Below are 16,743 nucleotides of genomic sequence, written 5' to 3' on the forward strand. Positions count from 1 at the left end.
GACCTTTCCCTAAAGTATTTTATTGCTGGCAAGGAATAATTTAATTAAAAATTAAAGTCACTAAAGTTTCCCCTGGGATTGAAAGTGCTCCTACCCTCCTCAGCACAAAAATTTGGCTTTTAGACAAGAGTATTGATGAAAAGAATCTGTTCTTACTGCTAGAACAACGCAGTCAGGGCAATTCGTCAGGCAGTGAGCTGTAGCTTTTTATTCACGATTAGATATTTCAGTTTTAAAGTTCCTACTTTGAAATGTACGGTTTGGACTTAAGAGATTAAAAAAAGAAAATCATTTAGGGATCCAGGGACATTTCCATTTTCTTGGAAGATGTTATCTGAATGCAACTGAAGAAGGCCACCGAGTTCTAGAATTGCTATTCTGACGCTGAAAATCTTAAAAGAGCAGTGGTCAGATAAGGGCCCTTCTCTTCTGGACATCCTGCCAACATGGGGCTCTGTGACTTTCATTTTCCAGATCTCCATGGCAGATCGCACCTTTTTGGGTAAGTCACCCCTATCAACCAGGTTATGGTACCCAGGCAGCCAGAGGCCTAACTCCCAACGAGCCTTTAGAGAGGCATGTTCTGCTTCCCTCTCGGAATGCTAGCTCAGTTTATTTATTTGCTGGTTTGGGGAGCACCTCTTTGTCGTCCCCGAGAATAAGTAACAAATAGCATAACCTATTTATGAATCGTTATTTATTTTGGCTTCAATTTCCAGGCTTCTCCCATGCCCCGCAACAGCTTTTCTGAGCTCAGAGAACAAATGAGGGTGTGATGCCTCTTTTCATGGTTTCCAGTGTGTCATGAGGCCTGTGTGAGAAGCAGCAGGCCCACAGTTGCCAGCTGGTGGGTCCTGAAGTCTTTCTGTTGACCCATTAACACACTCGAATACCTGCTTCCTTTTTTAATCTAACGCCTACTTCCTAGGTAACATTATTATTAATTCTCCTATCCTATAAATAGGTCTTCAGCCTCCGAATGAGATTTTCTCAGCAGAGAATTTTCTCAGGTCTTTATCTTTTAACAGTGTCAGTACAAAGGGTGTTGTGATAGTTACATTTAGAGTGATAACTGCAGAAAACAATCCATTTTTCTGAGCACTTCATGGCTTGGTGCAGCTGTTCACCTTAAAATTTGCAGAAGCACTTGCAGTTTCAAATCTACATAAATGAGAAATCTTTATGGAAAGGTGTTTGTTTCATTTTCGACCAGATAGATATTGTATCCTTCGGATGGGGAAGTAAGTTTCATCTTACGTGGCGACTCTGCTTTGTTAGTTATGGCTACAGGACATTGTGAAATGAATGTGGACATGAGGTTTCACAGAAGACCAGTGGGTGCTAGCAAATGTAGTTTCATTTAATCACAGAATTTTAAAAATTAAGAAAAGCTTTAAAGAGTATTTTGTATAATTTCTTAATTTGATAAGAAACCCAAGATAACAAATTCTTGAGTCACTAACCCCAAACTAAAAGTTTGAAGTAGAAATAAAATTGACACTTGCCTTTCCTTAATTTCCAGCTCCTCTACTCTGTTGCCTAAGGTTAGCAAACACATTTTTAGTTATATGCTAAGTCTGAGTTCACAATGGTAAATTATTCCTTGACATGCAATTTTTCTCGATGAAAGATTTTTTTATGTGAAATGAGTTGGGTTTAGCCATAATAATAATGCTAATAATAGTATCTACCTCATAGAATTGTTCCAAGGATTAAATGTGAAAACCATGTGAGGTACTATAACAGTTCTGCTGAATTTTGGCTATATTAATACTACTGCTCAAAATTAAGTTCTGGCTTTTTGACTACAGGTATAATATGGAGAAATCTGAATTAGTAGTTTTATTTCATCCAATAATCACACATTTCTTGAACAATAGGCAGAATCTTCCCTCATTTTTCTTTCCTTTTTCTTCTTTTTTTTTAACCTGTGGTCAGGTCTCATCTTTTGCCATTACTAAGAATGAGGTGACCTGGCTTCTTATGCATGTTGTACTATTGGTGGACTTCTCTTTTACTCCCATATGAACATGGTTTCTCAGGGATCACATAATCTTTAAGAACTCCTAACAGGAGATGAGAAAACAGGATAATGCAGGAGAAGGTCCAGGTTCTGTATATCTAACTGTTTTTTCACTGTCCTTGAATTCTCCAGTCCCACATTCAGTTGTCCCATAAAAGTCCAATAGCGTTTGCCTCTTCGATAAATTTTGAATCCCCTGTCTTATCTATCTAAACTCTAGTCTGGGTTTTTACAAAATACCTCCCTCCTGATCTTCCTACATTCTTTCTTCCTGCCCTCTAAGCCCTCTTGTCTTATCTGTCGTTTCCTCTGCCATATCACCAGAGTTACATTTCTAAGACATATACTGGATCACATCAATAATTAGAATCATCTAGTATTTGCTCACTGTTGACATCATAAAGTGATGTTGAATCCTAACACTGGATGCTGCTCATCATTCTTGCTTCAGATCTCTCCATATACAATTGTGTGACTAGATATAGAAAACTATTTAGAATTCTTCAAATTCTTCAAACATAGGAGATGCAGTTCTGGTTTCAGAGCTTTCACATACTCATATCTCAGAAAGCTTAATTACCAGGAAAGTGGGGGAGAATAACATATACCACAAATGTGTGACTCTGGGGTTTACACTAATAGAAATTAAATCACAGATCCATGTTTACTGGAAAAAAATTAAAAATTGATCATATGCAATAATGCTTGATAAAGTGTGAAAATTCTCTCCAGTTTTCCTTTTTTCTTTGACCATTTATAATTAATAGAACTTGTTGTTTATCAGATGCCGTTATGTCATTATCAAAAAAGTAGGAACAAGCAAAAGAGAAGGTGACTTCTTGTCTGTGCGGGTTTGCACAAAAGTCCAGTACTGTGTTTGATATTTTTAGGTGAGAAATTTAATGGATTATCTAACACATTACGTCAGAATTTGTTATCACCAAGTGATTATTGTTTAACATGGATCATTTAAATTAATTTGAATGGATGTTCATTAGTGTGCCTCACAATACAATTTCTGTATGTTGTATGAATGTGAGCCTTTATAAAACCGAAACACACATATGCACACACATATTCAACTTCGCAGAAATCTTTCCTTACCGACAAATCAGGAACTCTCTTAATTTCCTCTCGGCACTGCCTTCACCACCTGATACCTTTATTTTTTCACTGGGACACTTGGAAAATGCTTATGAACTGATCTGTTTACTGATCATTCCAAAACCACAACACCAGGAACAATGGGAACGAAATAATGGTGGATTCCATTGGGTGAATCCCGCAATCTCTACATATAAGAAGTATGTGAGATTGAGCAAGGAATTCAGAAGTGCAGATTCCTGAGCTAGAAAAGTACCCGTTGCATCATTTTAATGGCATACTGTTCCAGTATCTTAACACTCCTCACATGCTCACAACAAGGCATTACTTGTCATTCTTCCCCAGAAGGTGGAATTGCATTTTAATGGCAGAAACAATTACAGACAGTAAATTAATATAGCCATTGTTAAATATTTATTAAGGTCCCACTGTGTGGGAGCCATTGATGCATTTTAAAAATAATGTTCTCACCATAACACTTGCACTATAACCTAACTTACTTTGCATTTAATTTTTTAACATATATAAGAAACTATAATAGTTAAGTTTCTATAATTCCCATGGTGACCAAGGCGGAGGGAAATAAAAAGACCAGAGTGGTATTCTATTAGTCTTAAGAAATAATGCTCTGTAGGGGTCATGCTGACAATCGAATAGCAGTACGAAGTGTATCCTAGGCTCCTCCTAACTTTGTGGTGACAGAACATAATCTAGGATTCCTCAAAACCTGAGCTATCTGAGGATGCGGCGTGGGAAGCTCGTGCCAATGGTTAGTGCAGGAGAGGTGGACAGTTGCTGCTCCAAAGCCACTGAGGATCATTAGGTGTAGAAATCCTTGTTGGTCACAAGAAGCTCACTGTAGTAATGACCGCTACACACAGCAGGGGCAGCTGTTGTGTCTGGGGCTGCCCTGCAGGCTCCTTCCTGCACGTACCCTGCCTTGCATCATTTGCCTTCCCACAGAGATGGGTACAAGTGGTGACTATCTGACTCGAGCAGATTCTTTCATGAAACAAGGCACCTACATGGGATTACAAGAGTTTCTTTTCCTTCTGCATCAAAATTTTGAAGATAGGGGTTTATTGCTGGCAACAATCAAAAAAAAAATAGCATATCTGAAACAGAAGAGAGTCGGGCTGGTAGTAAATAGAAGTAGAGGTACAAGAGTAAAGTAATAGAGAAAGAGAGTTGAGAGGAGAGAGAGAGAGAGTGAAGTGGAGAGAGAGAGAAAGGGAGAGAGAGGGATAGAACATGAAAGATTATGGGGAGTTTGACTTGACTGGGAGTTGATTCAACCCCTTCATCTAAAGATTGGTGTGGGGGTAGCAGAGCCTGGCCTATGCCAAATTCTTATATCTCATGCTGAAATTGACACAGTGTCCACACTGCTTTGTCTCCTACTTTCATTATATTTGCTGATCTCACCATTACCTTGGAAGCTTTTCTAAAATACCAGTTCTTAGGTTCAGCAATGGAAGAATGAGGAAAGATCACCAAGAGTAAAGATGTGTCATTACCGACCAAGGGTAAGATCGTTCGCACCTTCATATCCTCAATTATTATATACAGATGTGAAAGTTGGACAGTGAAGAAGGGTGAGAGGGGGGAAAAAAAACCCAAACCAAAACAAAAAGATTTATCTGAAAGGAAGTGTTGGAAGAGAGCTATAGATACCATGAATTGCCAAAAAGCCCAAGTGGGTCCTAGAGCAAATTAAGCCTGAAACCTCACTGGAGGGAAAACTGACCAAAACGAAGCTGTCCTGCTTTGGGCACATCACGAGAAGGGCAGGGCTGTTTGGAAAAGACAATAATGCTGGGAAAAACAGCAGGCAGTAGAAAAGGAGGAAGACCAAATATGAGACGGATTGAGCCCGTAAAAGGAGCCATATGCACGAGTCTGTTGGAGCTGAGCAGGGCTGCTAGGCACAGGACATTGTGCATGTTACCCATTCATAGGGTCGCTGACAGTCAGAACCTACTCACAGTATGTAACACACACATTTTTTTTTTTTTTAATTTACTGATGTAGGAAATATAGGTTGGATAAGTGGATGGATGACTTCGTGGCTGATGGCTAAGTAGGTGGAAGGAGAGAATGATTGGTCATTACTGGGTCTGTCTGCCATGATTATTGTTAGAACGAACAAAACCAAATAAACATCCACCTAAAAGTATTTTGCTTTAATATTTATTTCTGTCCGATGGTTCTATGATTTATATTTTCATGTCTATCTCATTGAAACTTAGGAGACACACTTGCCTGAATTCTTCTAATTTTATAGCCAAGAGATGGAGGCTCAGTGAGACCCAGAGTCTAATGCACGTTGCCACAGCTATTGACAGACCAGTGTGTGAACCCTGGCTTTCACTAGGAATGTATCTTGTGCTGTGAAATAAAACATCTCCTTCACAAATTCTGGTGACATATGTGTCATGTATGGTATTTTCTTTCTTTTTCTCCTTTTCATTCCTCATTGGCTTTTTTTCCTCTAATTTTCTCCATAAAATCTCTCATTTTCTACTTCCTCCATGTTTATTTAATTTCAGATTCGTCCCCTCTTCCTAGGCTACTTCATGGCAGCTGCTCAAGGCATATAGATAAAGCAGAAAAGAGAAAACTGACATTTTTTTTTTTTTAAATGAGCTGTGTAGTAACCAAGGAACATTTCCAAGGGACTTGACTAGACCTGAATTCCACTCCCAGTTTTACATTTGTATTATTTGTTCAAACTAGTCTCTGGTCCTCTCAACAGGCCCGGCCCTGTTAGATACTTTCCTAGTTCCTTCCCGTGAGGTGAGTACACACTCCCACCCAACTGAGGTTACCTTTGTTACTATGACTTGCTTTAGCTAATGAACTATGAGCATTTGAGCAGAAGGTCCAAGAACCATCATGGGGTTCTATCTTGCCTTTCCCCATCACTACCAGAAAACAGTATCCCAGCTAGAAGTTGCCCTGAATTCTGGAATGAAGCAGACACTTGGAGCAGAGTGGCAAGAAACCCACAGACAACATGAATCATGTGTGAAAGATTAAATGGTGTTTGTAACCCATACAAGTTGAAGGTTCTTTGTTACTCCAGAAAACCTTGCTCATTAAGACAAATAACGAGAGTACTTCTCAGGTTCTTATGAGCTTTCTTGTGTCTTATGTCATTTGAGTCTTATATCAAAATTTTAAGGCAGTCAGATTTGTTATTATTCCCATTTTAGAGATGAAGAAATTCAGGCTTAGATGGTGTACCCAAAAGAAAAAAAGATCCTCATCCAGGAAGTGAAAAAAATGTGAACTTCCCCTGACTCCTTCCTTAGCCCCTTTCCCATGGTCATATTCTGCCACATAAATGAGCTCAGTCCAGGTTCTCCGGAAGCTACACTAAGCCACTCAGAACACTAAGTGCACTTACTGTGAGAAGGACATAAATTATTCAACACTATCCTAGTGACCTGGAAAGTTCATGCAAAGGGCTTTCCTTACACCGATGCTGAGGTTTATTCACCTAAGAGGCCTCGTCTCAAAGACATGGTAGGCCCAGTCTTGACACAGTACATCTTATGTTGCGAAAGTAGGTAAGGCCCCTTTCGGTTGTCAGACTAGTCACAGTGGGACTGGCTGGGTCAGATGCTGGGGGGAGGGCACGGGCAGGTGAGCAAATCTCCGTTTCTAGAGAAAGAGCAGGAACAAAGGGATGCCAATGGTGGGTCCTGAACTGAGGCAGGTAGGCATGGGCCCAAATTTGGGCAGAGAGACACTTGAGAATAGGGCCCTGGGAATTAGTGAAGGAATGAGCTTGAAGTGGGCGAGGGAGAGCCATTACAAGGAAAATGAAGGGGTATCGATTCCAAATCTAGAGGAAAGGGGCAATGAGTGTGATTTCCAATCCCATGAGCATAATAATGACTCTTTAAGCCTCAATTTTCTGCTAAGAAAATTGGACCGTGTATTTACATTTTAGATGTTTCAGTTAAACTACCATTCTGCTCTTGGTCTTTTATAATTTTTTTTTTTTTTTTTTGCATTCTGTTAATGTTACCTCAGAGCAACCACTTCTCTTTCTCTCCATCAAATGAGATACCACGAATACTTGCCAGAAATATCAAGTTAATGCCCAAGCCAGCTCTATCTTCTGATTTATCTTCCACATTGACTCTGAGTAACAGAGCCATACATTAAGGAACAAAGCTCGCTGCCAGGGTATTTATAACCTTGTCTTTTAAAACATTTGGCAGACGTTCAGACCCTCCATATGTTCACAGTATTAAACTTTACCATAAAAGGAACTAAAGAGTTGCATTTGAAGAAAGCTGGTATTGTATGGTCTGAAAGTCTGGCAGTTTCAAAAAAAATAATAATCAAGTCCAACTTGAAATAACAGACGTCCTGTGATCCTGCTGAACGTTTAAATGGCGCACAACAAAGTCCCGCTCTCCCTAACACTGCAGATGTCATATTTCAGGAGCGTTTTTAGTGACTCAGAGCAGATGCATTGAGCTTCTGAACCTGGTTTAATAAGGATGCATTCCTGAGAGGCGAGGACTAGACAGGGAGGCTATGTGGCGGGGACTCCAGCCGGCCAGCCCCCGAGCACTGGTACTCCCCGCCAGCATCACTGAAGCCCGCAGAAGTTGGGAAGTCTCCAGTGGGGTAGAATCCCTTCAGTGTGTCAAGCAAATCCGTGGAGGTGTAGGAAGAAAAATACTGGAATCTATTTTTGTATTTGTATATCTACATAGAACTTATAACCATTTCTCTAAAATATAAGACAAAAATTTTTATGAAACTTACACATTGACTGAAGCTCATGCCATTAGTGTCTCCAATCTTTCAGAGGGTCCCAGGTCCTACGCAAGGCTCGATGTGTCCTGTGAAAGGGTGAGAACATCATAACTTGGCAAAGGTAGCCATTATTCCACTGCCATTGTGTTGTTCAGTTCTGCAATTCAGGGTGGCTCAGTTAAGTAGATTTATGGATTATTTAATAGGAGTGTGACTAAACTAATCCATTTAAAAAGAAGTGGATATTTAAAATTCTTTAAAAGAGAAGATTGATTGACAATAATACTAATAAGCCAGGCAGAAATGGACCACAAGGCAACAGAAGGAACTGCTACTCTGAGGATGAGACCCCTCAGCCACATTTCAAATTAGTAACAGTAACAATCCAGTCAGATCTATGAATTACATAAATGAAAAAACAGACTAAATGCAACGTAGTATTTGGACTCTGAAGTAACTGGATTCTGGAACAGAAAAAAGACACTCATAGAAAAACTGGTGAAATCCAAATAACGGCTGTAGTTTAGTTAATAGTACTATATCAATATTAATGTCTTAGTTTTAATAAATGGTTGTATACAGAGTTAACACTGAGAGAAACTAAGTAAAGTGTATATATAACAGAAACAGTTTGTATTATCATTGTAACTTTTCTGTAAATTTAAAATAATTTCAAAATGGAAACTTATTAAAATGATTCAAGGTGAACTGTGGATGAATAAATAGTTATAAAAGAAATAAAAAATCCTGACAAATCAACTATAAAAACACTTGAAATTCTAATAAAAAAACCCCAATTTTATTTATTTATATATTTTCACATTTTTACTCATTTTATTTTGTTTCTGTTAAAGACCTTAATTATATATTCTCTGATATCTCTGATACAATATTTTAGATCTATTTTTATTTTTTCCAGCTTTATTAAGGTACAATCAAAAAATAAAATTGTAACGTATTTAAAGAGTATGTGATGATTTGATATACATACATATACATTGTGAAATGATTCCCCCATTGAATTAACATGTCTATCATCTTATGAATTTACTCTCTCTCTCTCTTTTTTAGGTGAGAACACTTAAGTTCTACTCTCTTAGCATATTTCAATTATACAATACAGCGTTGTAAGAATAGTCACCATGCTACACATTAAATCCTCAGAACCTTATTCATCTTATAACTGAAAGTTTGTCCCTTACTAACTTCCCCCTATCATTTTACCCTCCTAGTTTTAGCAATTACTTTTCTATGTTTGACTTTTTAAGAAAATTATTTCAAAGACAAATCATCATCCTTTAAATTTATGCTCAACCTCCGTTTAAGTATAAGATTTTTAATTCACAAAGAAATAGAAATAACATTTTTGAAAGAAGTTTATGCTTCTGAGAGAACATTTTGAGACTGTTTCCACTGCTATGTGGTTTTCTTATTAAAAATATTTTACCTTACCTACAAATCTATCAAATATTGGCAATTAAAAATATATTATCGGTAAGTAAAGTAGATTAAAATAAATAGGGATTCATGATTTAAGGAAGAAAAAGTTAGCAAATAACTGATTTATGGCTTTGAACTGTTTTGTTGCTCAAAAAGAATTCACTGTCTAAAGTGGTCTTATGATTATTAGGTAATGATGGGAAGAAAAGTCCAGTTGAATTAGTAAGACATGTAACTGACTGTATTACCAACTCTTCCTTCATTAACCAACCCATTCTTCCTCCAAACTTTGTTTTAAAACTATGACAACCCATAATATCACTAAGCTTCAACACTATTTTTAGAAACCTTTTCAAAATTTGAGAAAAAGATGTTATGACTAAGACCTGTTCATACTAGTTCATTGCAGAGGATAACCAGAGATCTGTTCTTTTGTAAATAAGGATGTTTATCACAGCATTATTTATGTCAGAAAAAAATGGGGGAAGTTTAAATACTCCCCAAATAATGTTCAATCCATTTGATTATTATTTGATCCTTATTATCCTGTTTCAAATGTTATGTAAGAGTGTGGCAAATATTTAGGATCTTTTTCCCTATGAATCTAATGTATATATGCAAGATGATTTAAATAGAAGAAAACAAAAACAACAGAATGAGAACTTATTCTAAACTTTATTTCCTCACTTGGTAAATGAAGATAATAATACTGCTCACCTCATAGGATAGTTGTGAGAACTGCATGAGGTAAACATCTGCAAAATGCTTAGGAGGCTAGTCTGAGCCAGCATCTTGCACATAACAGGTGTATGTAGACTGAGAATGATGCTGATTCCTTTTTGAAAACCTCAGTAAAGCCTGGCTGGTAGATGGGCTCTGGGATGTTATTTCAATGTAAGAACTGTGGCTGGCCAGTGCTTACAGGAAAGACTTCTGCTTACGGTGATGCAGGATACAAAGATGTAGGTTATTCTTCCCATGAACTATTCCAAAAAATGCCTGACACTGAAGTATCGTCCACTTGAAGATATGTAGGTCAAGTTCACCCAGAACCCTTTTACTTCCTGGCACGTTAATCTTTGCAAAGATCATTAAGAAGGTACAATTATTCCTTCTGTATTCTCACCTACCATTCTGTCATTCTTTCTCTTGCCCTCTCTTGTTCTTTCTCTTACCCTTTTGTCCCTTCTTCTCACCCCAAAGCTAACTTGCCTTCGGTTTGCCCTATCATCTCTTAGTCTATTAGAAGAATACTTCTTTTTATACCTATCTCTATTCTATTTCTGCCCCACACAGTATCAGATCTCCCCTCTTACTACTGGATGTATCTTCTAAAATTTAAATATGAACAATTCAGTTCTTATTTTAAAAATGTTTTTGGCTTCTCATTTTTCACAAAATTGATTGGTGCAGAATAAACACTTCCTCATCATCAAATCTCAGTACACTTCTTAGGTGTGTTTCGATCCATTCTTGCTGGGCCGTACTTCACTCTTCCTGTACAGAAAAACTTCCTCTTCCCTGAACATGCCATTCGTTACACCTTGCCTAAGGTACAGGCTGAGCCTGTTTCCGGAAAGCTCTAACCCTATTTTCATGTCTTGTGAACACTTGCTTTCTCTTCCATTGTCAGAGATGTGGTCTCCTCCAAGTTTTTCTTCTCACCCAGAAAAATTATTTCTCCTTCCTTTTTACCACTACTAAACTTCATATTATCTTACCATGTAGCATTGTAACTGATTGCTTCATGCCTTTCTCTACCACGGGGCTGTGAGCTTCTCGAAGGGCTCTCTATTATTTATATATATCCCCAGGCTAAGAGCAGTATTTTACATAGTAGGGCCAAGGCTGGTGGTTGATAATTTGATTAACAAATGCTTCTTGAATGCCTATTGTGTGTGGAAAAGTATCATCATTAATTTGCATAAGAAGGTACTTCCGGAAGGTCCCACATAAAATATAGATATGTTACTTCAGTAGCATTCATTGTATTAGTGTACCTGTCAAGTTTAAATTTTACTGGTTAATTTACCTATGGAATATAAAGGTATTACTGCCCACAGACACAGATAGAACTTCAAAAGGCATCAAAACTCTTTCTTTCTCTTGTGTCTCCTCTAACCGACTTCATTCTCAAGCTCTTCCCACAGGGTGGCAGAGATAAGCAGTGCTCTTGTAGACTTACACCCTACCCTCTCAGGGAGCCCGTCCTGAGAAAGTCCTTTGTTCCCACAACTAATGAATACAAAAATGGGGGTGAGTCTTACTTGGGTCATGTCTCAATCCCAAGAGTACTCTTTGGTCATGTTGGTGTAGAAGTGTGTCTCAAAGAGTCTCAAATAGTTAAAGCTCTGAGTTCTTCAGGTACCGTGATGCAACTCCCATGGGTTAAGGCTTACCTCACCAAGGACACTGAGCTTTCTCATTGGTTAGGGGACAGGTGCTAAATGTGTCTCTCCAATACCCTTCTTCATGCTGTGCGGTTCTGACAGAGTAGTCTTTCATGGAGCTTTGATGACCATGGCTGCATATCTGGACCTTTGATCCAGCCCTTCTCAGCCATGTGCTCCATCTCTTCTTTCCTTATGCACAAAGACTGGCCCGGGGGGATACACACTGACCTTTGCATGATACATAAGATTATCTTCTATAAGATTTAATATAGAAAACTGAGACTAGAAGAGGGAGAGGCAACGAAGGAGACAGGAAGAAAGGGGGAGCGTAAGTAGTGGCAAAGAAGAAAGGAAAAGGAAGAAGAGGGAGGCAAAAAAGAGGAAGAAGAAGCTCTCATTCTGAGATGAAAATCTGAAATAACACTGAAAACAGGGATCTACCAAGTGCATTTTTTCTGACCAAACAGACAGCCTGAAAGAAAATAAAAATAATAAGGACAAAAGATGGAGAGGAATGGATAAAGGGAGAGGAGAGGAAATGGGAAGGAAAGGAGAAAGAAATCAGATAATTTTTATTGCTCTGAAATGTTCATTTACATTAGCTAATATACCATTTTATTTTATTTTATTTTATTTTGTCTGTTAGTTTCTAGATTTGGGTTTCTGTCATTTGTAGTAATACTACCAACACAGTGGGTGGTGCTTGATTCGCTGGGTGCGTCATTGCCCAAATCTTTCCCACATCTGAGGTCCCTGCACAGACTGGGTGCCTGATTTTGTTTCAGCAGGCTACAGTCAGAACACTCACCAACATCTGTTTCCAACAAAGCAGACGAAATGTGTTCATTATACCTACTGGGGAGATGTGTGTGCAGAAGACATTTTAACATATACAGGTTGAACAAATGAAGGAATGTTGTTATCACGTATGAAATGAATCACTAAGATCATGATAAAGTCAAAATAGAGAATTCACACAAAACAATGTCATGAAATGATAGCCCGGTTTAGAAATTAAGTTATCCTGCTAAGGTGGATTTAGCCGAGGGTATTGCTCAAAGGTAGCGTGAGACTTTTTTTTTTTTTAATAATCTTACCAAACGCTTATTTTTTATTTTTTAAAATTAATAAAATTTGTTTTTTAAAGCAGTTTTAGGTTTACAGAAAAGGACAGAATAAAATAGAGCATTTCCATGTATCACCTCAGGCCCTCACACCTGAACCCCGTTCCCCCTATTATTAACTCCCTGCCGTCAGTGTCGTTCATTTGCTATAAGATATTATTAACTAAAGTTCATAGTTTACATTAGGGTTGATTCTTTTTGTTATATAGTCTATGGGTTTTGACGAACATATGACATGTATCTATCTTTACTGTAGTTCTACGATCTAACAATCCCCTGTGTTCCAAGTATCCTTCCCTTCCTTCTCTCCCTTCCTCAAAGCCTCTGGCAAACACTGACTTCTTTCACTGTCTTCCTAGCTTTATCACTTCCAAAATGGCATATAGTTGGTGTGCAGTTTGCAGCCTTTTCAGATTGGGCTCCTTCACTTAGCAATAAGCATTTAAGTTCCTCCATGTCTGTGTGTAACTTGATAACTCATTTCTTCCAAACACTGGTAATATTCTACTGCCTGGATGCATCACAACTTATGTTATTAAAGGTCATCTTGGTTGCTTCCATGTTTTGGCAATTATAAATAAAGTTGTTATACATATTCATGTATGATTTTTGTGCAGAGATGTTTATAACATAAGTCTTCAACTCATTTGGGGCAATTCCTGGGGGAACGATTATTGTACTGTATAGGAGTCTATCTAGCTTTGTAAGAAACTGCCAAAATGTCTTACAAAGTGGCTGTACCTTTTTGTATTCCCACAAACAATAAATGAGAGTTATTTTTGTTTCATGTCCTTCCAGCATTTGGTGGTGTCATTATTTTGGATTTTTCTATTTTAATATTTATGTAGCAGTATAGACTGTTTATTCAAATTTATCTCTGATGTTATTCCCTGTGACTTCGAGTGACCACCTTATCGTTTTCTTTAATGAGCCACAGTTATAACTCGTGACCTAGGTGAGTGGCTTCATTTTCATCCAAAATAACAGATCTTGCATCAGAATTATGCAGAACCCTGGGCTTTGCTCCATTCCTACTACCCCAAATATCTTAGAAGGGGCCATGGAATCTGCACCATTCACAAGCTCCCCCCTGATTCTCAGGAACGTGAACGGTTGAGGACCAGTATCGTGGTTCTTGTTTCAAACCCAGGAGCCTCATCTCCTGCCTACAAGCTTTCCTAGGAGAGTCTCGACTTCCTTCTCACTGTGTTCTGAGCCTGTGCCAGTATCACTGGACACAGAGATCCTGAAGCGATACTTTAAGACTCTGAGTTCTGGTTCCTCCTTTGAACAATGGCACTCATGTTACCTACCCCAGAGAGCATCTGGGGGGACTGAATGCAACAGCTGGTATAAAGTTTCTTGGAACAGAGAGCAGCAGAGGTGGCTGCTCAGTCAATTGCTTCCTTCCTTCCCAGTTACTTGTTTTGTACATATCTTTGATTGTGCAGGTGACCATATCACTGCCTAATGCTAATAAAGCATAACCCAGGCCTGGTCCAACTTTTCTAAAGCTCATCTAAGTCCCTACTCCTTACTTGCCACTTCCAAGATTAACCAAATAAAGTGCCATGGCTGAAAGAGTAGGGATTAATCACAGCTGGATCTGTGTTAAACCTGCCTGGTTTTTTTTTTTTTTTTTTCCCCTACATCTCTACTTGCTTCACAGAGAAAAAGTAAGGGAGCTTCAGGATAAAAACCAAGCGAAGAGCTATTATTTCTATCATGAATGAGCTTGTATAAACCAATATTAGTGATACTTGTGTGTCATGTACATATGAGACAAAGGTTATTCAAGAGAGACTCTGACTTAAACTTTGAATTCACATGATGTTCTCCAGTGGAAGGGACCAGGGGGATGCTCCCTCCCACTCTTAACATTTTGGTGGGGAGAATACTGAAGCCCAGAGAGAAGAAGCAAGCTAACACTGCCACTTAGTGCAGAGATCGGGGCTAAAATTACTTGACTTGAAGAAGTTACTAGAAAAAGTAGAAAAAACAAAACCTGCCATGGTGTCCTTTCATGGGCTTAGCTCTAGGTTCTGCATCCGAGGTCTCCTGCATCTGCCCGACTATACTCTTTCTTGGTGTCCTTGTTGTCTGTGCCCCCTCTAGCCCAACCCCCTTGAAGTGGTGACACTTCAAGTTTCCATCTCTACTTCCTTGACTTCCTGTCCCTCTCTCTTGGCTTCCCCCAGGACTGATAATGGGCAATGCCTTCACCCTAGTGGTGTGACCCTGACACATTTGCATGCCTCCCTCCATCAAGACTTTTGGGTCCTTGAGTCTCAATCAAGACACGCTCTCTCTCCACCATGTTGTTTTAGGACAATACGCTCTGTCCGTCTGAGAGAATGACTTTCACCTCTACTCTGTTTTGAAAGGATTAATTAAAAATATATTTTTATATTTATGTATGATAAAATTTATCCTTTTTGGTATACAGCTCAATGTGCTTTGATGAATGCATAGATGCATATAACCACCACTGCAATCAGGACAGAACACCAAGGACTATCTTTCAAACAGATGTTATTTGTTCAGTAATATTTAATTAATTCCTTATTTTTTATTCCTAGCAGTTATCTTTCAATCACGGTTTCTGATCTGGGTAAGAGATCCAGAGTAATTAATATGATCTGTTAAAATATTCCAATAGTAAAGGGATGTGGAATTTTAATTGCCTTGAGCAGCCAGATTGTCAATAAAATGTCATTCTTCTTCAGCCCATTTAAAATCATGGAAGCATCTCATGGATTCCTAACACTACCTTCAATGAAGTCTAAACTCAGGTCTAAGGGTGATGAGTGGGTCTGGTCTAGAACTAGATATAAATGCTTCCCTTAAATCCTTTGAAGTTATTCCAGGGGTCTTCCTGTAGGGGCACTCGGAAATTGTTGCAAAGTTTATAGCATGGGTCTCAGAGATATGAGGTATTATTCCTGGCACAGTATTAAAGAGTTTCTTCTATCAAGCCATTTTGACAGCTAAGTCTGTATTGATCTCTACATTCTCAAATATCAAAACCAACTTGTCAGCGATAAAAAGAAAGTGGCCTGAGACCTCCCAGGAATTTCCTGTTAGAAAAAAAAAAATCTTGCTCTTTGCTGTCCAAATGCGCAGCATGTTAAACCTCACTTTGAATCAGGCTCTCAGACAGATAATGAGGTGGTAACACAATACAGGACTGTAACAGAAATGGATTGAATGAAAAAGAATTTTTCAGGATGTGAGCTGAGATATGTATACAAAATCAGGCAGCAATCATTAATAAAATTCATTCTTTGGTCTCAATCTCAATCTGTCTTTCCTGCCTGGTTAGAAACTGAGATTTATATATATATATATATATATATATATATATATATATATATATATATATATATATAAATAAAGGAATAACACATCAAACAACACATCTGCGTGGTTAATGAAGGTGTCAGACAAGAGTAGGGTTTTAAAATGGAAATCCTTTGGCAAAATGCAATAAAGAGATAAGATATTTTTTATGTATTGCAAAAATTTCAATACTTTGAGTTGCTTTCACAGAATGTCCTTAAGTTTTAATAATATCTAGACATTCTTTTTTTGCAATGAATGAATAAGGAGAAAATGTGTCATACATTGCCATAATTACAGAGAAACTGGCTATTCTGAAAATAAAATAATGAGATTACAGGGTGTTTTTTTTTAAAAAAATAGATATAAAAGGAAACTTAGATCTAATCTCATTCTATTCCTTTTACAGTTAAAAAAAAACAGGCAAATTTACTTGTTTTCTCTAGATAATTAAATACTGACAAAGACTAGCATAGAACCAGGATATGTGGAGACCATGACTCAAAATCATGTCAGGAAAGTGGTACTACTTGTACCAGAC

At 38.1% G+C, this 16,743-nt stretch overlaps 1 long non-coding RNA gene across 1 annotated transcript in view; it reads right to left on the reverse strand.

The window, feature by feature from the left end:
• The window catches only part of LOC107513691, a 158,615-nt gene that overhangs the window by 70,362 nt on the left and 71,510 nt on the right, over positions 1-16,743 (reverse strand). The window contains exon 2 of the long non-coding RNA XR_001597609.2: positions 7,916-7,992. This is a non-coding gene — a long non-coding RNA (uncharacterized LOC107513691). The remainder of the gene's footprint in view (positions 1-7,915; positions 7,993-16,743) is intronic.

Source organism: Rousettus aegyptiacus, unplaced genomic scaffold, assembly GCF_014176215.1.
Source record: "Rousettus aegyptiacus isolate mRouAeg1 unplaced genomic scaffold, mRouAeg1.p scaffold_m13_p_14, whole genome shotgun sequence".
NCBI classification, from domain to species: domain Eukaryota; kingdom Metazoa; phylum Chordata; class Mammalia; order Chiroptera; family Pteropodidae; genus Rousettus; species Rousettus aegyptiacus.